Here is a 25,598-nt window from a genome sequence, read left to right as displayed (position 1 = left end):
CTCCTTTAGGCCCAGTCTGGGCTCCCAACAAACCCAAACCATCCCCCTGATGCTCATTTGCATGTAAGTTGCCTGTGTACTTCAGCTGCATCTGGTCAGTCCGGGCCCCTCCTGACAACAGGACACGTCCTTGCCTGACAGAAAGGTAGTAAGACCAGACTGTGGCGATCTTTCTGGGGACGTTTCTTTCCATGGGTATGCATTCATGTCCAAACAAGTCAGGTGGCCCAAACAACAAAATCCTGTCCTCTCCAGGTTCTGGAGGCTAGAAGTATCAAGCTGCCCCGGAAGCCTCCAGGTCTAGATCCTTCTAGCCTCTTCCCACTTCCTGAGGCTGCAAGAACCCTAGGCGCCCTGTGGTATGTGGCTGTGTGACTCTTGTCTCTGCCTCCATCTTCCTGTGGCCTTCTTCCCTGGCTGTCTCTTGGAGCCTTCACTCTTTCTTCATATAAGGACACCAGTCACTGGATTAGGGCCCACCTTGAATCTAAAACCGGTCTTCATTACTTACATCTGCAAAGACCCTTCTTCCAAATAAGGCCACGTTCTGAGTTTCTAGACCAGCATGAATGCGGGGGCCCACTATTCCACCAGCACAGATGGGCCCTGCGGTATAATCTTCCTAAGGCAGACCACGCCCACTACCAGGCGTGGCCTTTCCTCTTGCTCTTCTTGAGTCATTGGGCCTGTGTCAGAATCCAGACCACCTGCCCTCCAAGTGCCACCACAGAAGTGTAGGTGTGAGAGGTGGAGAGCCTCTGCCCATTGTCTAGATTGTGTCACCTCTGAAGGCACCCCAGGGGACATCCATCCTAGACAGGAGCAGAGATCTAGAGAGGCTGGAAAGTCAGGTCCTATTATCTGATCTAGACTCACCAAGAGGAAAAAAAAAAAAAAGCTGGTTGTTGATCTTGACCAGGCTGTATCTCACCTGGCTGTGAGATTACAAGGTGAGTAATGGTCTTAGATCATCCCTAAAAAAGAACAACACACAGGACCAATGCCTTTGATTCCACATCAGCTGTGCAGGTGAGAACTCTCATTATCCCCCTTTCCAGAAGAGTCTTGCCCAGATGGCAGAGGAGAAGGGCAGAGGCTTAGTCTCATGAATCTGCCTCCATTCTGAGCCTCAAGCCAGAGCACAGCGAACTGCCACCCACAACCGGATCCAACCCACCCGACTGATTCTACACAGTCCATGAGCTAAGAATGGATTTTCCATTTTTAAAGGTTGTTAGGAAGAAGAAGAGGAAGAGGAGGGGACCTGGAATTTTTCTTAACTCTCCCTTTAGAGAGAATGCTTACCAATCTCTCTCCCAAACCATAGCACTTCACTGCTTCTCGAACCCTGAACCCAAAAGGTTCCTAAGAAAGACCCTAGGAAGAATTCAGGAGCTGTAGACAGAAGTCTGTATTCTCAGAGCCCAGACCATGAGACACACAGGGAAAAATCACACCGCCTGCAGCTCACAACTCAGGCTCATGACCAGATAGAGCTGGTGCCAGCACCCTGTGACACATCCCCAGGCTTTGATAAGGGTTGTGGCATAGGTCCCTGAAACAGGATAGGTAATGGGACACACTCTTGGATTTCTGCTGAGAAGTAAATACATAAAACAAGCTTAGGAGAAAAAAAGGGGGGCACAGATTTATTGGTTCATGTCATTGACAATCCTAGTATTACCTGGCTAGGCTTCAGGTCCAGCTTGATCTAGGTGTGCAGACATGTATTCATTTTCTAGTGTTGTATAAAGTAAGTTACCACAAAGTTGGCAGCATTAACCAAAGAACCTTTCTCCCCCACAGTTCCTTCCCTATGGGTTTGCCGGACCCTCTGCTTAGTCTCTCTACGGGCTGAAATTGAGGCCCTGGCCAAAAGTGTCCAAGGGGCAGGCTACGTTCCCACATACCCGGGCCACAGGAAGAGCCCGGCTCCTAGTGGTGTTAGGATTAAGATTCTGCCATGCTTCTATTGGGCAGAGGCCCTCCCGCCTGCCGAGTAGCCTTCACCCTCAAAGGGCTTCTCCTCTGCCCTTAAGGTCAGCAGAGAGCCGGTTTCTAGAAGAGTCCAGCCGCTCCGGGGCTCTGACTGATCCCCGGCCCACCAGGAGCGCCAAGCTCTGAGTTGGCTGCCCAGGGGCCTTAACCACATCTTCCAAGTCCTCCTGGCCGCCTTCACCCCAGGAGCGAACCGGGTGCGTGCACAGTGCCTCTCCACCCCCGGGAAGGAGCCTGGGCCCCGGGAAGCTGGGGGAACACCTCAGGGACCCCACCTCTGGGCGGCGCCCCGAGCATGCGCCTCCGCTTCCTCTCCGGGACCCCTCCTCCAGGGGCGCGGGCAGAGCCTCCTGCGACCAGGAGAAGAAAGCGAGACTCCTAGGCCGGATTCCCATTGGCTGGGGACGGACCGCGCCCCCCGGGCCGGACCAATCACAGATGGGAACGGGGGCTCAGGGGCGGGGCCTGGGTGAGTAGGTCAAGGCTGTGTCCGCACCTCTGAGAGCACAGCGAAGAGACTTCCGGTTTCACAGGTTCCCGTTCGTGATGGCCGGGAGGGCCTGGTAGAGGAGCAAAGCAGCTCACTTCTTGGCGGCCAGAGAGCGGGGCAAGGGAGAGGGAGAGAGGGAGACAGACAGACAGATGAAGACAAGAGAACATGCCTGCACTCCTGGCTTTCTTCTTTTCCCTTTTATGTGATCCCTGGCAGCTCTCCCTCTCTGGACACCCCCAGGCATCCCCCCAAGGGTGCTTTTCTCATTTCCTAAGTGCCTCTCAATCCAAGTGGACGTTCAACATTCCATCACAGGGTCAAAGGTCTTCCAGGGTTCGGCTCCAGGGTTGAGCGTCGGGTGAAATGCAATTTTTGTGTCCGAACTTCCAACATAGCTCTGGCTTTCCTAACTCGTTTTTGTTGCAACTTTAGCCAATAACGGTCTTTATCTGTGTATGCCTGGGCATGTGGATGTCCAGTACTGCAGATCCTTTGCCCAAATACACAGGAAAGAGGTGAACTTCACATCAGTCTGCCTGCCAGAACAAACCAGGGGGCTGGGTCAGAATCCATGTCACTGGGTGCCTTCTTGTCCCACAAGGAGAGGGTCTGTCTGTGCACTCCTCGGTGCCCTCCTGGCAGCCTCTGCTCTGTGTGAGAGTGAAAACACTGAACCACAGGCTCTGACCCCCATCCCAGAGGCCTGCTGTAAACAATGAGAGCCCCTTCCCAGCCAAATGTTGACCTGGCTGTGTCTCACCGGGCAGTGTGGGGCCCAGAGTCTGCCACAGCCTTGCCAAAAAGCTCCCCCAGGGGTGTCTGCTTGGAGACAGGTTTGGTGCCAGCCTGTAAGCCAGCCAATAGTGCTTAGAAGCAATGGCTCTGGCCAAAGACTCCACAGCCATGAGAAGTGCTCACAGGAGTTGGGTCTGTGCACTGGGCTCTGCTGAGCATGTTGTGTCTAAATTCATTAAGAACGTGCCGCATCCCTAGGAGGCAGAGAATGTAATATCATCCCCCTTGGTAAGATATTTTAAGGGTTAGAGGTCCATAGCAAGTGAGATTTTTCTCTAAACATCGGGGTCCAAAGCAATGTATTTTACCCCCTCTTATGTTTGAACATGTCACAAACAGGATATTTATTCATTCCTTTAGCAAGTATCTATGGAATTCTGATTGCATGCTAGAGAGCGTACTGGACATTAAAGCTATTATGGTGACAGTCAGACTGTCCTGTCCTGCAGCTAGTGTAGGGTGAAAACTGGGGAGGGGAAAATAGACACAAAATAAACATGGACTCTCCAAAATTGGCATTACAGGAAGATGGTAAACTGAGGAGAGGATGGACAACTAATTACGAAACATGATTAGTACAAACATAGGGAGGTGACACATGATTTGAAATTTGAGCTGGTAAGGCAAAGCCTGAAGAAAGAAAATCATGGAGAGAGTGCATGGAAAGTGCAAAGGCCCTGAGTCAGGAAAAGGCTTGAAGAACAAAGTGAAAAGGAGCTCTGTGGTTCTGTTACTGGGAGCAAGCTGGGAGTGGTTATGGAATTACTGTTAATTTCCTTGGATGAGATAATGATGGAGATGCAATCTGGGAAGACAACATTCTTAGGCAATGCCTGCCCCAGTCCTGGGGGAGGGGAAGGGGAGATGTGTCATCATGCCCCTGATCTCCTTTCAAAGTACCCAGCAAAACACAAACAACTGTGGATTGGTCCTCTTAACAAGGTCCATGTGACAGTACCATCTAAAAAGGGAGGAAGGGAACGGAAGAAGATGGAGGTAGACAGGGCTGTTCACAGAGCCAATTGTGCCCACAGCTGCCTGGGTTTTCACGGTCCAGTCTCTCAGGCCAGGCCATTATATAGTAGCCTCGTGGGCCTGTGATAGCATGTTTTTGATGCTGATGTACTGAAACCTGCTTGTGGACCTTCCCCTGAACCCGGCGCTCAGCGTACGCATTTCATCTCCATTAGCTTCGCCGAGCTCATGAGTCTTCAAGGTTCTTCATCTTCTCCCCATACTTAAAGGAGGAAATTGAGGGCAGTTAAGGGGGCCCCTGTTGGTTCAGGCAGAGCCCAGGTGGGTTAAACTGGTCCTGGAGCTGCACCAAGCTCCCGTCTCATCCTACCACCTCACCATCCTCAGTAATCACCATCAATGAGTTATAAGCAAGGCTCAGTAGTGATATTTTTCCCCTTCTGGAATGAAGTTGTAAAACTAGATATGCTGTCCCAGAAGAGAGATCTAAATTGAATTGCACGGATGCTCAAATGCATCCTGCTTTTCTCCTTAAGAAAACAGATCTGTGATCTCTGCTTGGTCTGTGCTGCAGTCTAGGACCTTGCTACTAATTGTAATACTCAGACACACTGCTCTGTGCAATTCCACACCTGGCCCCAGGATGCCAAACTGACACCTTTCAACTCTCTAGCCTGTTTATCCAAAAGAAGGAACCAGACAAATTGTTACTGTTGTCTCTGAACAATGGCTTCCCTGGAGACAGCCCCCTGTGTTCTGTCCCTATAAGAATTCAGCATAAATATTGCCGTTTGAGATCACACCCAAAGCAGCCCTCAGGAGACTGCAATTATACTCCTGTATAATTCTCCTCCCTGCCAAACTAACCCTTGATTCCTAAATGTGCACTTTTAGGCGTCAGGCGTTAGAATAAATTAAGACTGTACAATTACATGTAATTAAAGGGGAAAATGGGTCCGCACTGCAAAGATTAGCTGTGTTTCGTTAAAGCAATCTGCGCCTGCGTCTGTGTGCTGGCCCAGAGAGGGCCGCGTGAAATACAATTAGTGTTCTTCTGATTTAATGGGGTTCACGGAGCTGTTTCTCATTATCGCAATATCTCGACACATAAACAGTTTTTCTACCGACAAGACAGCTTGGGTCTAACTGAAAATTCTGCAGAATTAAGCCACCAGTTAATGTTGTCATGCATCATACTGGAATTTGTTATTGGAGAGCACCATGCCAAAACTGTCTCCGCTTAGGAGCTGGGAAGTTTCATCTCCAGCTCCCCCTTGTTGCCCCTCAAGCGTGATGGGGGGCGGGGGGAGGCAGACAAGAGGGGAGAAGTCCAAGCCAAATGTATGAGCGTCATTAAAGCCACCTGTGTCCCAGCTCTGGGGCTTAGCTTGTCTGTGCGAGCCCCCCTCTCTTCTGCAGCCATGGCCCTAAGTTTAATTTTACACATCAATTTGTTTGAGACATGTTAAAAGGTTGCATTTTATGAGCCTCATAAACCACTCCGACTTAGATTTAGCCAGCAGACCCCGACGATTAGATTAGTTTCAGCCTCTGAACCAAGAGGCAGAAACAGCAAGAAGGTATTTTGTTTGTTTATTTCTGTTGTCACATGGGGGCCAGAGAAGTACCGGAGTGACTGGCGCCGCCAGGTGGCGGGGTGGGGGTTGGGAGACTGCCGTCCTGTACCATGGGCCACTGGGAGCTCACAGAAGTGAGACAAAGAGGCCCCTTGAGGTTCAGTCAACAATGGTGGACAGACCTGAGGAGCTGGAAAGGCTGGACTGGACTGTCCAGACAATGATCACAGTGACAGATGTTGTTGGGTACACAAGGGACAGGAAGGAGAAAGGCTGTCCTAGATGGTACAGTTGGGGGCAACAAGAGGGAGGAGACTCAGGAGGCCATGAGGGTCCCCAGATTCCACAGAGCCCACCCAGCCTGCTGAGGCACGATTAGGTGATTTCCCCAGCTGAGCCCCTCACGTCCCTACGGACATGGAGCCCCTAGTGGGCCCAGCTGTCTCCCCCCCTCCTGCCCCAGGGGAGCAGATGGAGGCTGAGGCCAGGAGGATGGTGGAGTTCACTGGGAATCATGGGAAAACAGGTCCAGAGAGCACCCCGAGGACCCTCCAAGCCAGTGTGTGAGTCTCAAGGTGAAACACCCTGCCTGTAGTGAACACACCTGCACATACACATACACACAAGTCTTCACACATAGATCTAGTGAGCTTGAAATAGTAGCAGTAGAAAGAAAGCATGTGCAAAAGTCAGCAAATGACATCATCACAGGTGGGCACACAGCCCCGTGGACAGGTACTGAGGTTTCCTGGTGAAAACTGTCCACTGACTCTGGGATAGAGCCAGGGTCACTCAACTGACGTCCGGAAGGCAGAGGGGAAGAAGCGTGCTTTTGGATTTTGGGAGCATGGGAATCCCTCTACCCCCTCAAACTTCTCCAGCACCCAAGAGCAAACAAGACACGGAGCCTGCCCTGGCCTCCCGCCTTCACCCATCTACCCCCTCAAAATTACTGCTGCAGGGACAGTCATGTCCCAGAGCCAGGCACAGCCTCCAATGGGTTCAAGTCCCACAAGAAGTATGTGGCTGGTCCAAACTGAGTTACACTGCAGGTATAAAAGACACAAAGAATAGGGTATGGTGGTGTGTGCCTGTAATCCCAGCTATTTGTGGGGCAGAGATAGGAGGATCATAGTCCAAGGCCAGGCAAAAGCATCTGAAAGCTCACTTAAAGCAAAAAGGCCTGAAGTTGTAGCTCAAGTGGTACAGATCTTTAGGCCCTGAGTTCAAAACCCCAGCCTTGCCCCCTACTCTACTCCCCTCCCCGCCATATAGAGTAAGGAAAAAGAAAGTAAAAATACATCATATTTTTCTAAACTGAATACATGTTCAAAAATTTTAGGGAAGTGGTGCTGTGTTTCAAGTGGTAGGGTGCTTACCTTGCGCTGAAGAGCTGAGGGACAGTGCCCAGGCCCAGAGATCAAGCCCCACCACCGACAAAAAAAAAAGGGAGGGATATGATGGTTAAGCTGACTGTATTCAAACTAATTTCACCTGCTTCTTTTTTTACCCTAATGACACACACAAAAAAATTAATTACATACACATCCTGCTACATATATCTACTGAACAGCCCAAGGGGAATCCTGACCCCCGTTTTGCAGAAATAAGATGGGAGAGGAGGGATCCCCCATATTTTGGGGTCCATAAAGACAAAGAAGCAAGCCTGACTTCTGTTCCCAGGCATAGCAGGGGACACAGTGGACACCTGAATAGCAAGAGGAAGTTGGAGGTGTTTTAGAATTCTGAGTGGATTGGGGTGGCAAAGGGGAGGGACCATCAAGAGGGGACTAGGACCCCACTCCAACCTGAGCAGAAGCCTGGCTGGGAGTTTCAGATCAAGAACAAAGAACGACTTAGACTAAGTTACCTCCACAGCCCTGCAGTTTTCTTTACTAAATCTCACCAGGCTAACTCACAAGAAACAAGAAAAACCGGACAGGGAGAGGGAAGGCAGAAGAAGAACTCCAGGGCCTAGAGCTAGTTTGCATTTGTGGGGCCCACGGGCCAGTTCTGATGGTGGCTGGGGAAGAAGTCACTACCGCGCACAGGTGCGCGTCCGCCACCCCAGCGCCTTCCCCGCCCGGGCCGGCCGGTCCCCTCCGGGCCAGCGCAGTCGGGCAGACAGCACCACCTGGAGTCCGACGGCCCCCTCTCCCAGGCAGCCGGCTTCCCCTCCCTTCTCCCCGGTCCATTCCCCGGCCTCCTCCGGACCACGCCGCCGTCTCCACTTGGGATCGCGTTGGTTCGAAGGGCGGCAGGCGCGGGCAGTTCTCCCGCGGTCCAGCCGGGAGCTGGGCTGCAGCCAGCCGCGCGGGGCTCGAGGCGAGCGCCGGGCTCCGAGCACGCGGCCCGGGGAGCCCCGGGAGACGGGCGCGAGGACGCACCCGCGGGCGCGCCGCTTCGGGGAGGGGGCGCCCGGCCCGGGTGGCTGTGCGCCTCGCCGCTCCGAGGGAGGAAAGGAGAGCGGGGGGGGGGGGGGGTGAGGGGAGGAGGAGAACGGGGGAGGGCGCGAGGACCCCGGCTTTACTAGCAATGCCCCAGGTCTGTGCACACGTGTGTGCGCATACTCACACTAAACACCCATACCACGCGCACGCACACATGTACGCACATTCACACGCGCGCAACACAGACACTAATGTGCACACACGAACACGCCCACGTGCTCACGCGTGCACACGAACACGCCCACACGAACACGCACGCTCACACAGGCGCACACACTGACACGCACCCGCGAGCGCCACGCGGCCTGGGCCCGCGTCCCTCCCCCCGTGGGCCGCTCCGGGCGAATCCCCGCCCAGGGCGCGGGCGCGAGTGCGGGCCGAGTGAGCGCCGGGTCCCGGCGAGGGTGCGCGCTCGGCGCCGGGAGCGCGGCCGGCCGGCGGGGTTCGGAGCCACCGGAGGCCGGGACCCAGCTCTCCGCCCGCTGCCCCGTCCGAGGCCGGACTCCGGGGCCGGCACCGAGCGCCCGGGCGGTGCGCCCCCACGCCGGAGGTACAGCGCTGCCCGCGGGGTCCCCGGTGCCCAGGGTCCCCGCCGCGCACCGCCCCGGCCCGGCGCTCCCTCGCCCGAGCCGGCGGCCGGCGGCCGGCAGGCGGGGCCCGGGCGCAGGGTGCCCGGGGCTGGCTGGGGCCACCGGGTCCCGAGGGCGGCGGGCGGGCGGGGCGGAGCCGGGGGCCGGGGCGGGCCGGGGGGCGGGGGCCGGGGCGGTGCTCGGGGCCGGGGCGGGGCCGGGGCGGGCAGCGCCGGAGGAGGAGCGCGGCGCCCGCCCGGGATGCAGCGGCGGCGGCGGCGGCGGCGGCGGCGGCGGCGGCAGCAGCGGCGCGGAGTCCCCTGCGCCCCGCGGCCCGGCAGGGCTGCGGCAGAGGCGGCGGCGCCCCGCGCCGGGTGAGGCTGCCGGGGCCGCGCGCGTGGTGAGTGGGGCGCGGGCCGGGCTGGGGCCGCGGGCGCCGGGCTGCGCGGGGCTCCCCGCAGCGGGTCCTCGCCTCGCCCCGGCGAGCGTGGCCGCGAGCGCCGCCCAGGTGAGCCGGGGCCGGAGCGTCGGGCTGGGCTGCGCCCCGGCCAATCCCGGCCGGGGAGGGCGCCGGGGTTCCCGGCGGCCCCGCGGGTGGAGCCCCGGAGCCCCGGCCGGAGGCGCCCACGTGGGGCCGCTCAGGCCCCGGGAGCCTCCGCCCGGGTCCGCGGGCTGGCGGAGAAGCGGCCGGGCGCCGAAGGATCCCGGGGGCCGCCGAGGCAAACTTCCCCGGAGTCGGGGCCGCCCCGCCTGCCCGGGCCGCGAGGTCCAGCCGGGCGCCCGGTCCGCGGAAGCCCGCGGGGCCCGCGCGTTCGTACCCCCCCGCCTTGGGGGAGCCCCTCGCCCGGCTCTGCCCGCCCGCACGGGACCGGGTTCGGCCCCAGGGGCTGCCCGGCCACTGGAGGGCGGCTGGAGAGACGGGGCGGGGGGGCGGGGGGGCGGTGTGCAAGTCCCAGGCGCCCGGAGCCCCCCACATAGGCCCCCCGCACACTGTAGGACCCCGCACACAGTAGGTCCCTGCCCACTGTAGGGCAGCGCCAGTCATCTTCGCTGTGACCACCCCTGCCTCCTGCTTTTCGAAAGTTCTGGTCTGCTCCCACGCCCACCTCCACCCCCTTTCTGGCCTGGCTTTCCTGCAGCCTGTTTTAATCACTTTTTGAGATAAAAGTCAATATTTAATTAACCAAGTAATTACATTCAGCCTACGTTTGAATCGGGGTCCTTGGTCATCAGTACATGTGGGGATTCCTCCCTTTCACCCCTCGGATGCCAGGTCTAGGGTGAGAGGAAGTAGGTACCCCCCCCCCATACCCTGATTGTCTTCTCAGAATTGTTGCTCAGGCAGCTCAGGGGAAAGGGCATTCCTGGCAGTGACTGCACTCCATTCAAGGGGGCTGTAAGTCAGTTAAAGCCATTCTTTAAAGACAGGATGGGGTGGGGGCGCTGAGGACCACTGCCTGGCAAGGCGTGCACAGGGCCTGGGGCAGGAATGCTGGGCCAGCCTGGCCCCCCATGGCCGGGCGCAGGCTTGGCTGATGGCACACTGGGCAGTGCTGTGCGGAGACCCTTGCGGGGCGATGTTGGGAGGCCGGTGCTGGCATCACCCCAGGGACTGAGGGTTGGTGTGGCTGCGGGCTTTGTTTGTCTTGGGTTTTTTAATTTGAATTTATGGCTTTTCCTGAAACCCCTAATAACATGTTAAGTTGTCATATGTAAGAGTTGGAATGATGAAAAGATGGCTTGGTGGAGGGGGGGTGTGGTGTGGTGTGTGTGTGTGTGTGTGTGTGTGTGTGTGTGTGTGTGTGTGTGTGTGTGTGTGTGTGTGTGTGTGTGTGTGTGTGTGTGTGTGTGTGTGTCCCACCCAGCAGCTCAGAGCAGCGACAACCCAAGGGCCCAGGAGAGGTCAGTGTGCTGAATCAGCCCTGACACTACACAGTTTTGATTTGGGGGTCTTGTGTTTCTCCTTTTTCTGGCTTTGTAGCTTTGCCTGGGCCTGCCTCAAGGGGGCAGCAGCTGGTCTCATGGGCCAACCAGTCCGTGGTCACTCAGCCCAGCTTTTGTGACCAGCCTGTGGTTAAAAGGAGGTTTTCTCTATATGCCACACACAGACACCACTCAGGTGGTGTGGCGCGGGGCCGGTACAGCCCACAGTCCTGGAAGGCAGGACCTGTGCTTGCCACCATGCTGACAGTGGGGAAACTGAGGCCAGGAGTGCTGTGACTCCTTGACTATGGTTTAGCCATGGCACTCCAGGGTTCTTCCAAACCACGGAGCCCGAACTTCATAGCAGCCCTGACCTTGTTTCTAAATGTAGAAAAACCCACGTGTTCAGTTAGATAAAACTTTGCACGCTTTGGCATTGCTTCCCTCCTCCTCTGTTTGCAGGGAGAGGCAGGGTTCCTTTGGTTTGTATTTGGGGATTTTTTTTTGTTTGTTTGCCCTGAGGAAAAATTGCTTCTTGCCTTTCCCTTCTCCCAGGGTGTCACACACAGGCACCCCTGGTTGGACACAAAGTAAGATGTCAGGCAGGAGCGATAGAATCTGGGAGAAGGGTTTTAGCGCAGGTGGGGGATGGCCAGTCTCCTGAAGATGGGGCTCTCCTGTGGGTGATAAGAGTGGGGGCAGGGACTTCAGGGTCAGGCTGGGCCCTATTCAGCAGAGGATGGGTGTGCCGGGCTCTCTCTCCATGGTGACCTGCAGGTGGAAGAGGCCTGCCACCCCTCCCCCAGCAGCCAGCCTCATGGCGCTATCTAATTGGGAGATTATTAAGATCATTATAATTAATTGGCATCCTGATAAATGGCGTGATTGCCTAATTGGGGTGGTTGCTAGGGAACTAGTCTGTGCCTGGAGCCTAGAGGGGAAGAGGTGCTGGGCTGGCCAGGGTCAAGCGCTGGGGTTACAGACCCGGCAGTTGATGGACAGACTCAGGAAGTCAGGATGGGTTCCCCCACTGCTTGCCTAGAGGGGCTGCTGCAATGGAGCCTGGCTGGGCTGTTTTCCCTGCCCCACACAGAGTGACCAGGACACCCTGGACTCTTGGAAGCCACAGCACCTTAAAAAGCCCAAGTCAGCTCCAAGGCTTAACGGCGTTCCGAGCCTAGGAGTTGGTAGGGAGCTCAGATTCCGTTTTTTCCTCCAGCTCTGCTCTGCCTCCGGTGGCAACCGTCTCCTTCCTTCCCCAGCTCTGCGTCCACGGGCTCGGCAGTTGGGGCAGCCAGCCTGCCTGGCCTCCTGCCCAGCCCTGATGTGGGAGTGTGTGACTCAACCTGTCTGTGGCTCCGAGTTCTCATTCCACAAGGAACACCGGTCCTTGCGCCTGCCCCCTGGCTTGTGGAAAAGGGAGGAATGAGCCCATTACCGACAGACAGGTGCTTCCTAAGGCTGCCCAGGTCTGGCATGAGGACTGGCCAGCTGTCATGGGGAGGGACGGAGGTGTCCGATGCTGATGGCGCCCCGCCTCCCCCCTCCCGTCCATCCTTGTCAGTTGGTCATGGGAGCTTGGCAGAGAGCGCCAAGCCGTCTGAGCCCCAGGCTGCCCTCTCCTGGGACTCCTATCCTATGCTTACTGCACACCAGGCTCTAGGAATGAGGAACTACTTGTTATTGGCTTAGGCTGGACTTGCAGTACCCCTACCCCAAAAGAACACAGCTGGGTTCCTTGGACAGGAATGACTAGTGTGAGTAGCATTCTCCTAGGGACCTGTCTCCATCTTGGCTGATGAGGGGACCACAGGAACATCTTCCTCCCCTCTCCGTTGGTGTCAGCAAGCATCAGCATGTAGGGTGCAGGTGGACCCTGTACTTTCTGGGGTTCAGGATTGCCCAACTTTGCCCATCCCCCACACTATGAAAGTCATCCTAAAGTATTTCTTTAGTGAACGCAAGACTCCTAGGCTAAGCACAGTCGCTGGAGCTTGTCATCCAGGTATGAGGTAGGCAGAGATTGGGAGGATCACAATTTGACGTCAGCCTTGGCAGAAAACATTAGAGAGGCTGTATCTCAACGAGTAAGCTGGGTAGGGTGGTTTACTCTTGTTGTCCCAGCTACATGGAAGGCAGAGGCTGAGAAGGTGGCTCAGTGATAGAGTGCTTGCCTCCCATGCATGAAGCCCTGGGTTTGATTCCTCAGCATCACATAAACAGAAAAGAGCAGAAGTGGTACTGTGACTCAAGCGGTAGAGTGCTCACCTTGAGCTGAAGAGCTGAGGGACAGCACCCAGGCCTAGAGTTCTAGCCCCACGACTAACCAAAACAAACAACCCCCCCCAAAAAAACCCTAAAACCCAGCTACATGGAAGGCAGAGTTAAGGGGATCACAGACCCACACCAGCCCTTGGCTGAAATCACTTGACTCTGAAAAACACACAGAAGCCAAAAGGGCTTCAGGGATGGCTCAAAAAATTACTTCTTAATTTTATTTTTAGATAAAAATCTATAACATGGTATTGGAAAGTAGGACAAGATGAAGTATTTATGAGCCTTGATTGTGTACTAGCTACAGGGGAAATTTCAGCAAATGTAACAAAGCAGAACGTGAACAGCTCATTTTCTCTTGATTAGAAAATGCATTTTGATTTCAGTTGAAACCAAACTTTTTTGTTCTTAGTCTGGATCTTCAATATCAAATAGTGTGTAGACCACACAGGTACTGTCTACATAATGTATAAAGTGGATACCCACGGCGCATACACTTTTGTGCCTTTTCTTTCAATGGCAATACACGCGCCTGCCCGGAGACCGCTCTCCCCCTCTCTCCAGCAGTGCGTTCTGTATATCTGTGCTTTCATTTTCTTTTAAAATACCTGTCAGTACTGGGGCTTGAACTCACGGCCAGGGTACTGTCCCTTCCTTTTTACACTCAAGGCTGACACACTACCACTTGAGTCACACTTCCACGTCGGGCTTTGTGTGGGGTTGGGGGGGGGGGTTTAACTGTAAATGAGGATGTCTCCGACTTGGCTGGCTTCAAAGTCAGTCCTCTGTGCAGGTTAAGAGCGTGCTGAGGGCCTCGTTGGTGCATACAAGTGGGCCTGTTCCAGGGATGTGGAGAAAGCACCCTGTTCTTTCTCCCCTGAGGGCCGAGCTGGCCACACACAGTGAACACAGCCATGACTGAGGCTGTTCCAAGAAAGCTGAATAGTGCAAACACATCCTATGCAACGAGAGGTGACTGTGTAAGTGGGGACAATGTCAGGTGTGGGGCCAGAGGCCTCTCTGAGCACTGACCTTCCAGCTGTGGCCAGAAGCTTAGGGAGGACCTGGCCTTAGGAGGATTCCAGATGTCAGGAATCACCAGTGCAAAGGCCCGGAGGTAGACAGCAGGTCTATCTGAGACGTTTGTTCAAGACCTAGAAGTCCAGTGAGGTGGTGGGTCGGGAGTAAGCTGGGGGTGAGCGGGATCAGAAGTGAGACATTCCTGAGAGTCAGGGAATTGCATGGCTTTCATAGCAGCTTCAAGAAGGGTGTTCTCAGGCTGGGCGCCGGTGGCTTACACCTGTAATCCTAGCTACTCAGGATGAGCTCTGAGGATCACGGTTCAAAGCCAGCCTGGGCAGGAAAGTCCGTGAGACTCTTATCTCTAATAAACCACTAGAAGTGGCGCTGAGGCTCAAGTGGTAGAGAGCTCGCCTTGAGCTGAAGAGCTGAGGGACAGCGCCCAAGGCCAGAGTTCCAGCCCCATAACTGACCAAAAAAAAAAAAAGAGTGCTCTGGTAAGTGGAAGCTGGGCTATTAAGCAGGCAGCCTGGTGAGGCCTGGAGGGCTGGGCCTGGTGGAGGAGTGAATCCAGGGCTGTGGTGGATGGAGTAGTTTTGTTTCTTTTGTCTGTATGTCTGTACTGGGGCTGAATGAACTTGGCTTGGGTGCTGTCCCTTAGCTTTGTCCCTTAAGGCTAGTGCTCTACCACTTAAGTCACACCTCTGCTTCTAGCTTTTCTGGGCTTAATTGGAGGTAAGAATCTCACAGACTTTCCTGTCTGGGGTTGGCTTTGAACCTTGATCCTCAGATCTCATCTTCCTGAGTAGCTGGGATTACAGGCTTGAGCCTCTGGCATTCTGAATAAGCAAAGGCCTCAGTTCTCAAACTAGAGTGATTTCCCACCCAGGGGACTTGCAGTGGTGGCTAGAGGTGTTTCTGTGACTGTCGCACTGGATGACCAAGGTGGTGGCTATGAGGTCACAAGTCAGAAGACTGGACCGGCTCTTTAGGGAGAAGGCGCCTGATTCCCCGCTGCCCCTGTCCTACCCCCTCCCCTCCCCCAGGCGGGTCGGGTGTGGCTGTGGTGAGTATCTGGAGATGTCTCCCCACTGCTAGGGGCTGCACAGACCAGCCACAGAGCCCCAGGGGCAGTGCTAGCTTATGTGGGGTCTGGGCCCCAGGGGCAGGTGGCCCCCGGCAGAGCTGCAGTTAGCCTGGTCTCAAGACCATCTCCAGCCCAGACCTCTACTTGCTGGAATCCTCTCCAGCCAGAGTGTTTTCAACTCTGCCACCTCCCAGTAGGATTCTAAAGCTCAGCCCAGTGTCCCTGGCCTCACGTCGTGGACAACCTGGGCCTCTCCCTCACTCAGAGTCCTAAAGCGGGCTGGGGGCCGGGGGCTGGGGGCTGGGGGATGAGGGGTGGGGGGTAAGGCCACCCCCCAACCCCCAAGGCCCAAGTTAGGCCTGGGCTGGGCCTGAGCTGTGTGTGTTTGGCCAGGTGGACTCCAGATGTGCAGGGAAGGAATGTTGCTGACAGCTTTTCTTATTGGCTGGAGGTGTGCACCCCAGCGGGCTTGACCCGCCTCCACAGCTAGAGGGAGGATGCAGCTTTGTTTGAACAAACCATCAGCCTGGAGGAGTTCAGGGGGCACTTTGAGCCTGATACTAAACTGGCATTTCTGGCCCACTCTGGAGAGAGGCGCTGCCCACAGACTTCAGAAAGCAGGCCCCTGATCTGAATAGTTTAGAGAGCAGGAAAGTGGACTGGGTGGGACCTTCCTGAAGCCAGGGTCCTTACTCAAGAACAGAGCAGAGGTCCTGGTGTTGAGTGGTGTTTATTTCTCACATGACAAAATGTCAAAATGTCCTTTCTGGGTCTTTGGCTTTGTTGCTTCTTCTTTTTTTTTTTTTTTTTTTGGGGGGGGGGTCTGGTCGTGGGGCCTGAACTCGGGGCCTGGGCACTGTCCCTCAATTCTTCAGCTCAAGGCTAGCACTCTACCACTTGAGCCACAGTGCCACTTCTGGCTTTTTACTTTTTGCTTATGTGGTGCTGAGGAATCGAACCCAGGGCCTCAGGCATGCAAGGCAAGTACTCTACCACTGAGCCACCTTCCCAGCCCCCTTTGTTGATTCTTGATTTCAATGTGGCTGCCACTGCTCCAAACATCAAGCCCTCCTGAAAATTGGAAATATAGGACAGGACCCATTGCTGTCTCTCTTTTTTTTTTTTTTTTTGGTTCGGTTGTGGGGTCTGAACTCTGGGCCTGGACGCTGTCCCTCAGCTCTTCAGCTCAAGGCTAGCGCTCTACCACTTGAGCCACAGCGCCACTTCCGGCTTTTATCTTTTTGCTTATGTGGTGCTGAGGAATCGAACCCAGGGCCTCATGCATGCAAGGCAAGTACTCTACCACTGAGCCACCTTCCCAGCCCCTGCTGTCTCTCTTTTAATCAGAGGAGGAAATCGTTCTACAGACACCCACCCTGGGGCTGACTTTGCTTTATTTCTCATTGGCCACAGGTTGAGTTTGTACTTATTTCCAACCCAAAGAAGGGGAGAATGAGTGAGAGAAATGAGAAATGAGTGAGCTTTTGCTGTTTGACTTAGCTTGGTGGTCCCTAAAGCAGCAGCCAGAGACCCTCTTGTTTTTGTAGATGTTTTTGCCAGCTTTACCTGTCCACACGTACTCATCCATGAACTACCTTGACTCCAAGTAAAACTAAAGTGGGCACTGGTGATTCCACACCTGTAATCCTACTCAAAGGGCTGAGATCTTTTGAGTGTTGTGGTTCAAAACCAGCCTGGGCAGGAAAAGTCCTTGGGGCTTTATAGCTACAATTTATTACCAAAAATATCCAGAAATGGAGATGTGGCTCTTGTAGTAGAGTGCTAGCCTTGTGTACAACAGTTCAGGGACAGGACCCAGGCCCTGAGTTCAAGCTCTAAGACACACACACACACACACACACACACACACACACACACACACACACACACACACACACACACACACACACACACACACACACACCCTAAAAGAAGCTGGATCAGAACTAAATGCATGTGCTGCAGTGACACACACACACACACACACACACACACACACACACACACACACACACACACACACACACACACACACACACACACACACACACACACACACACACCCTAAAAGAAGCTGGATCAGAACTAAATGCATGTGCTGCAGTGACACACCTCAGCACAAGCTGTAAAGAGGGTCAAACACCTGAGAGCTACAGGTGCCGGTGGGCGTTGGGAGCTCACATAGGAAGAGCAGTATGGCTGTAAACAGTCATTGTCCACAGTAGCAATAGGTCAGCAACAGTTTCCAAATGTGGCTGTCTCTGGCTTCCTGGGGCGCTGTCAAACCCTTCCTGTCTTGGTTCAGGAATCTGTCGTCCTTTCCCACCTGGGTGGATGTCTGCGGGGTGCTGGGAGCTGGTCCTCCCCACCCAACGCCCCCGTACCCAGCTACGTCCAAGGGAACACCACAAGCGGGGACACCCCCCAGACCCGCTTTGGTGGGGGGGGGGGCTCCCATGGAGGCGCTGCTGGTGCGCTGCTGTGGCGCCCAGGGGGCCTTGTGGTCCCCTGTCACCCCATGTCACACACAACCCCGCTGATGTCTCCCGAGAGGCCCTTGTCAATCAAGTAAAGCAAACCTGGCAACTCTGAAAGCACCCACCCTTGCTGCCTCTCCTCCGCCTCCCCACAGGCGACTGTCCCCTGTGCGTGGGCAGAACGTAGTGGGAATTCTTGCCATGCCCACTGTGCCTCTTAGCAACCTGTGCTGGGCCACACCTGCCAGTGACACCAGTGCCCCAGGTGTGGCCACCAAGGGAGAGCTGACTCAGGAGGGGGCTGCTGAGCAAAGCCCTCGCCAGACCCCATCTTCTTGTCCAGCCTCTCCCCACTTCATGCCACCTCCCCCCAAGTGTCACCTCCTCCCACCCCAGTCACCGCAGCCTCTTCTCTGTGCCCTCAGCCTGGGCTGCTACCCTCCGTAACTCTCCATGTCGGGCTCCCTCGAACCCTTCAGACATCAGCTCCCAGGTCAGCCTGGAACGTCTAGGGTGACTCTGCTTGTGTTCTCAGCGCGTACAACTCTGTTTACTTATTCGCTTATTTATCTTTCTTGTGTGTGTGCCGGTCCTGGGCTGGAACTCAGGACCATGAGCTCTTACTTGGCTTTTTTTTTTTTTTCACTCAAGGCTAGTGTACTACCACTTGAGTCATACCTCCACTTCTGGCTTTTTGCTGGATAATTGGAAATGAGTCTGTCAGTCTGCTGGGGCTGGCTCTAAAGCTCAGTTCTCAGGTCTCAGCTTCCTGCCTAGCTGGCATTGCAGGCGTGAGCCAGGGTGTCTGGCTTGTTGGACGTTTGTCTGCTCCCTCCTCACTAAAAGAAAGCCCGGTGTTGCTGTACTTCTGTCTTCTGCTGGGTCCCAGCTCCTGCAGGTAGCGGGAGGGGTGGTGCTTGGAGGAACTGGAAGGCTGGGTCTGGGAGATCGCCCAGCTGGCAGGTGTCCTTGCCTGAAGGTGACTGCTCCCAGCAAGGAAGTCAGAACCGATTTGTCACCTGCAGAAAGCAGGGGGTGGGAATGACTGGAGGCGCATGCTCGCCTGCCCCCCCCCCCCCGTTTCTCCACGGCCACAGCGGGGCCAGCAGGCTGTTCTTGCTCTCCGCCCCCCCCCCTTGGGTGTGGAAATTCATCTTCGAGGCTGGTGTCTGATTCGGGGAAGGCCAGCCTCCTCACCGCTCCTCTGAGCTCTCTGCAGCTGGTAGCTGGGCTCTTGTGAGTGCACTAGAATTCAGAGAAGTATTAGATTCTATCCGTTCCACTGGCAGATGGAGAAACTGAGGCACTTCCCCCCAAAATGGAGAGACCAGTTGCTGGATAGACAAGAAATGTTAGGAATCTCTGGGTGGTCCCTAGTAGGGCGGGCTTGCCTCTCCTTGGGCTGCTCTCCCTGGCCGGGGGTCCCCATCAGTACATGCTGCTCTCCCTGGCCGGGGGTCCCCATCAGTACATGCTGCTCTCCCTGGCTGGGGGTCCCCATCAGTACATGCTGCTTGGGACACGGAGGCCCTTTTCTCTTGGTGGGCAAAACCAGCTCCCGCCTCCCTGCAGGGCCTCCGTGTCCCAATCCAGAGGACGGGGGCAACTGGCACCAGCTCCCGTTGGGGACAGCACGGCATTAATGAGGAGTGGCCACCATACTGGACACATTCATTCACATGCATCCTCACTGGTGGTGACTCCCAACGGGCCCCTAGCAGCGTGAGCCTGATTCCGGCACACACAGCCCCTGGGCCGTGGCCTCCTCCTTTGTGTGGCCTGTGCCCAGCTGCTAATTAGATGGTGCAAGCCTACAGGTGGGACCGGGGCTGGCGTGCACTCACAGGCCCAGAGACAGCTGTGATTTGCACAAAGTCTCTCGCTCAGCAGCCCCTCCCCCCACACCCCACCCATGGGCTCCTGGCCGGAGCTGCGCTCAACCAGTCACTGGCCACTTCCAAGGTGAGCCTGGAGCGCAGTCATCCACCCAGAGCTCAGGAGATAATGGGATTATCAGTGCCGCCCAGTCAAAATATCCTGTTACCCTCCCAAAAGATGTGTGGATCTTGCAGGCAAAAACACGTGTTCTAAGAGTCAGCTGCAGCTGGGAAAGTGTGGGGTTAAAACTGAGGAGGGGGCAGGGTGGAGGCTGGAATTGTCAGCCCCTCGCTGTCCCCACCAGAGAACCAGCCCCACAATTAGGCATGAATAATGACTCTGTTCGAGCCCAACTTTATTGCTTTTGGCCAAAGGCCTTTTGCAAAAATAACATTGTAACTCCCTGCCAAGAAAGCTTTGTCCTCATCCAGACAAAGAAACAAAGCACAGAGGTGGGAATTTCTGTGTCTGAGTCTGTTTCCTCGAAACAACCGGGAAGGACAGTGGGTGTGGCCTGCCCACAAGGTGTGGGCCCGGATAAAACTGTGTCCACCCCGTCTGTGCCACCTTGCTACTCTCCCTCCCTGCTTCTGCCAGCCTTGTCTTTATTCTCATTCCCACCACAGGGCCTTTGCATGTGTGTTTTCCTTGGCTCAGAAAACATTTCAGCTATAACTGGCTTCTCACCTGTCCTTTGGACTCAGCTCAAGTATGAGAAGCCTCCTCCCCCTCCCCCCTTTGCTCTAACCTGTCTCTGACAGTTTCCTTTAAAGCTGACTGGACAAGCTAAAATTCCTCTACGTTTGTTACTTATAAGCAGGGACTTGACCACCGAGTCTTTGAGTTCCCACCTTGGTGCTCAGTGTTTTGTGTGTCCATCCATACAGTGGCTCTCAGCTTGGGCTATCTGGTGGTGTGTGTGTGTGTGTGTGTGTGTGTGTGTGTGTGTGTGTGTGTGTGTGTGTGTGTGTGTGTGTGTGTGTGTGTGTGTGTGTGATCTCTCAGCTGGCAGGGATGCTGTCTTTCCAGGAAGAGCCCCTTTTCCACCCCACTCCACCCCTGCAGTGATCTGTCTCCCTGCCTTAAATGTGAGCAGGGCTGTCATCCTAGCTACTCAGGAGGCTGAGATCTGAGGATCTCGGTTCAAAGCCAGCCTGGGCAGGAAAAAGGCCTTGAGACTCTTATCTCCAATAAACCACCAGAAAACCGGAAGTGGTGTTGTGGTTCAAGTGGTAGAGTGCTTGCCTTGAGCTGAAGAGTTGAGGCACATTGCCCAGGCCCAGAGTTCAAGCCCCACGCCCGACCAGAGGGAAAAAAAAAAGAATAGGTGACTCATCCGTTCATTGGGCCATGGCCAGGCCTGGGTGCCACTTACCTGCTCCACGTGCCACCTGGACCACAGCCGTCATCTCTCTGCCTTCTTGTACTCACAGCCAGCCATCCTGGCCATTTTTTTATGCTCCTCAAACCCCCTGGCATGTTCCGCCTCAGGACATCTATAGTTGCTGTTACCCTGAAAATCCACTAGGCACAGCCCTCCCTTTGTGGGAGATCTGAGACAGGGCATCTCCCAAGGAGTCCTTCTTGGATCACCTCTGGGATAGGGACTTGGCTCCCGCACTAGAGCACCTGCTTAGGAAATGTAAGGACCCGAGTTCAGTCCCCAGTGCCAGAAAGAAAAGAAGGAAGGAAGGCCATGTCATTTATTTTGGAGTCTGATCCGTATAGAACTCCATGCCCTGGGGCCTGGTGCTCAAGAGCTACCTGGTGACAATTAGCAGCAAGAGAACCAGTCCCATCTCCGTCCCCACCCCCACCTGTGTGGAGACAACCAGGACCCCCACAAGGTAAAGGGGGCTGGGAAGGTGGCTCAGTGGTAGAGTGCTTGCCTTGCATGCCTGAGGCCCTGGGTTCGATTCCTCAGCACCACATAAGCAGAAAAAAGAAAAGCCGGAAGTGGCGCTGTGGCTCAAGTGGTAGAGCTGAAGAGCTGAGGGACAGCGCCTAGGCCCAGAGTTCAGGCCCCACGACCGGACCCCCCACCCTACCCCCCCCAAAAAGGAAAAACAGCCAGAGAATAAGGAAGGGTACCACAAGCTGGGTGAGGGCTGTGAAGAGCAGGTGAGCCAGGGCCAGGGGTGGGGGTGGGGGCGTCAGAGCCTGGCCTCCCATGCCCAAGGATTGGTCTTCCCTCCTTGGCAGATGAGGAACCGGAGCCCCAAGCCAGGATGAGAGGGGGCCACATTCATTCATTCACCCTGTACTGTCTCACACACTGCCCCCTAGCGGTAATGAGATGGGGTAGAACTCTGGACATAGGCCCAGGTGACCCCACCGAGGCCGCAGGCCCAGCTGTGGGGGGGTCACCTGATGTTCCTGAGTCAACTCTCTGCTTCTGCTGTCCCCCGCCCCCTCCTTCCTCTGTGGGCTTGGGACAGCAATTCAGAATGACCCAAGCAAGGGAGGAGTCAGGCTTGTGTCCTCAGAGCATGAAGATGGTGAAACAGAAAGAAGAATGGATTGGGCCTGGGACAGCAAACTCAGAAAGAAATCCTGCTTCAGACTTAGCAGAATCCAGGCCTCAGATGGTATATATACCCATATACCCACTGGCCCATCTCCCACAATGCCTCTCTTCTGTGTGCTGGAGGGCAGCAGGACCTTCCTCATCCTTATTGGAACCAATGAACCCAGTCAGCCAATTAGAAAAAGTAGGCTTATGTATGGACCAGTCACACCAGAGCAACCTGGATTACCCTGGCCAATCACTGAGGCCTGGGAATGAGCAGCTCTGATTGGTTTAGGTCTGAGAGTGTAGACTAGCCTTAGCCCTCTGAGGCTGGTACCTGTGCACCAGGGATGGAGAGAAAAGAATCTTCAAATGAAAACTAGGAGTGAAAGCCGGGTGCTGGAGGCTCACGCCTGTAATCCTAGTTACTCAGGAGGCAGAGATCTGAGGATCATGGTTCAAAGCCAGCCTGGGCAGGAAAGTCCATGAGAGTCTTATCTCCAATGAACCACCAGAAAACTGCAAGTGGCACTGTGGCTCAACTGGTAGAGCATTCGCCTTGAGCTGAAGAGCTGAGGGACAGTGTCCAGGCCCAGAGTTCAAGCCCCATGACCATCAGAAAAAAGAAAATTAGGAGTGAGAGAAATTAGGGTGAGAGAATGCTGGATGGCCCACACCCAGCTAGCAACACTGGGCAACATGGATTGGGCACTTTCTGTATACAGTCTGCTCTGAACTTCTGTCACTTGCCCCTCATCCAGGAAGTGAGACCCACACCCATGCATCCAGGCTCCAGACCCCATCTGCCTGCCGTGGTCCCCCCATTCCCTCGGGAGCACGTCATGTGTTTGCTGCCTTCCTCTGCTCCACCAGCCCCACCAGGGCACAGGGTTTTGTCTGGAATCGTTTTTACTGGACCTGAAGCAGCCATGGCCCAGAGCCAGCGTTGAGACCCTAGTGTGAGTTCCGCAGCCTCTGCGCATCCTGCAGCGTTAACGCGATGCTCAGCTTCTGAAGCTGAGATCCGTTCCGGATTCTGAGCGCTCCAGGTGATCCACAGGTCACCAGAGGTTGACTTTATTTCTCGTCCTGTTCCTTCTGCCTTCTTATCTGGCCTGGAAGTAGTCTTTCATCCCTTAGTTGAGCGGCTGGAGTTTAGGGTCCCTAAGGGTGGGGACACGGCACAGAGCAGGGCCTGGAGGGGACTTGGACGAAGTCTCGTGGCATCTAGGCATGGGCCTGGGTCACCAGGCTGAGCTCCAGCCTCCTTGACACCCATAGTCACCATGGCCTTCCTTCCTGACTCTCCACAGACCTCTCTGCCCCCCTGGTGGGACTCGGGGGGCCCTTAGAGGAAAGTAGCCCATCCGGGTTTTCCCAGCTCCCCTGCACAGGGCCCTAAGGGTTCCCCACAGCTGTAAAGCACGGGACCAGTCTCCAGTCACCCTGACACCCGCCCTTGACATTTGGTTCCTGAGATTGGGCCATGTCTGCACGTGTGTGGGACATTTCGAGCCTCCAGCTGGGACCGGATGGCGTTGCCAAGGCCTGGGGGGGGGGCACAGTGAAGAGGGGACTGGGAGGAGCGCTGTTCAGTGTAGGCAGAAGGACGTGGGGGGTGGCACGGCACAGATTCACCAAGACTGTCAGTTCAGCCGCTCTGAGTATTTACCAAGAAGGGAAAAAGAGGCAGAATAGAATCCCTTGTGTCATTTCTAATTGATTTCTTGGGCACCAGAGAGAGGCTGGCACGAGGCCAGGAGGAGTCTGAGCCCGGGGAATTCATCAGAAGCAGACGTGCCCATGACTTGGGCTGATGGGATAATTAGCTCCTATTACCCCATGGCCTCGGAGCTCCCGCTGCATCCTCGGAAGGGAGAGCAGGTGCCCTGGTGGCAGGCGGCCCCTGCCCTGCCCGGCCTGCATGAGCGGGGCTCTAAGACCAGCCTGGAGCCAGGACTAGCTGCTGGGGACCTCAGCCCAGCTCAGTCCCCACCCAGAACAGCAGTGTTCTGTCCCCACTCCGCCGCATCACGGTGGCACTCAGAGAGAAACGGAGGCTGGGAGAAGCTGGGGAACTTGCTGCAGGGGCTTGTGTCAGACCTGGCCAGCCTGGCTTTGAACCACTCCTGTGCCAAATGATCTTGGGGAAATGAGTGAAGTCTTCCTTCCTTGCTCTCCAGATCCTGAGGTGGGCAGCTTGCATGCTGGCGGACGTGGCCCCCCGGGGGCATGGCTGTCATTGGCTCTGGGTGATAGGGCCACTGCTGATGTAGACGTCCCCGGGGCATTCTGTCACTCATCTCCATGGCTGGGTACTGCAGGGCGGCGTGGCAAGTCAGGCTGGCTTGGTAGATGCACACTCAGCTCCTAGTGTAAACCTAGAGCTTCTACCATGTGTCCCAAGGAGGCCATAGGCCATTGATAGACGCTGTAGAAGCTGGAGGCTGGGCCTCCCTTCACCCCTTCCCCAGCCTTCCTGTCCCTTTCCAGAGACAAGAGCTCCCAAGGGGCAAGCCCCGGGCTGGGCTGGCCTTGTGTGGGAAGAGCTGTGCTCGTGGGGTGACCTCCTTCTAGCTCCTGATTCTGAGATGTCAGCCTGACAGGAAGGCCCCCCCTTTCACTTAGGCTAGAAGAATGTTTTGTTTTTTTATTCCCCACGAATGCATATGTGTGTTTTTGTTTTGAAAATGAGGCCATTTCAAGAAACTTGTTAAGTAAATATGGGTTGGAGGGGGCGGGAGTCTGGACGCCGCTGTTAGAGCAGAGGATGCTGGCAGCTGGGGGAGCTGGTGTCTGGGGGACCGTGACTAGCCTCAGTTTCCTCAGCTGTAAAGTGTGTTTGGGGGGGCGGCAGAGGCAGGGTGGCCGTGGTGACGGTGTAACGGTGACCGTGTGGCAGTGAGCTTGCTTAGTTCCTGGTTCCTAGTTGGCAAAGGAGAAACTGAGGCACAGATAGGCAGTTCCAAGCCTGATGTCACTCAAAAAGTCACCCAAGAGAATACACTGGGTGTTCCAAGACGTCCCAGAGCAGCAGCTCAGGCTGGCGTGAGACGTGGGTTTTAGCAGTGTTACACTCTGTTCCCAGACCCCTGGACCGCTGCTCCCAGCGCTAGGGTGCAGCCAGGGCTGCAGGTGAGGAAGCCCCTGGTCACCTCCCCACAGAGACCAAGGTGACACAAAGCTTGGGGAGCGGACAAGAGGGTCACACCTAGGATGGCAGCGGGGACCGGCCATCGGCTGCCACCCAGGAACCAGCGCCCCCTGCACGAGGTCCTGAGAGCCAGGCCCTGCGTGCGGAGTCAGGGCTGACTCACCTTAGGACGTCCTTCAGCTGCCAGGGACTGGAGGGGGGAGGGGGAGGGGATCCCTTAGGTGCAGCTGCCACCGCCCAGCCCAGGGGACCAGGGGTCCTGCCAAGGTCCCCAGGCAGAGCTTTGGGGTGCCAGGGTGGTGCATCCTGCCTCGGTGGTACTTGGTCTCCTCCTCCCTCCCTCCCTCCCTCCCTCCCTCCCTCCCTCTCTTCTTCCCTCCCTCCCTCCCTCCCTCTCTCTCTCTCTCTCTCTCTCTCTC

The 25,598-nt window shown here is 55.7% G+C and overlaps 1 protein-coding gene across 1 annotated transcript in view; it reads left to right on the top strand.

Moving 5' to 3' along the window:
- The first annotated feature begins 9,172 nt into the window (after nucleotides 1-9,172).
- The window catches only part of Sulf2 (sulfatase 2), a 67,710-nt gene continuing 51,284 nt past the window's right edge, over nucleotides 9,173-25,598 (top strand). The window contains exon 1 of the mRNA XM_069989954.1: nucleotides 9,173-9,257. The gene's annotated coding sequence lies outside the window, so the exon portion shown is untranslated. The remainder of the gene's footprint in view (nucleotides 9,258-25,598) is intronic.

This window comes from Dipodomys merriami, unplaced genomic scaffold (assembly GCF_024711535.1).
Source record: "Dipodomys merriami isolate MVZ:Mamm:240054 unplaced genomic scaffold, mDipMer1.0.p SCAF_39, whole genome shotgun sequence".
NCBI classification, from domain to species: domain Eukaryota; kingdom Metazoa; phylum Chordata; class Mammalia; order Rodentia; family Heteromyidae; genus Dipodomys; species Dipodomys merriami.
Note: the sequence above shows the minus strand (reverse complement) of the source record. Positions and strands in the feature narration are given on the sequence as shown.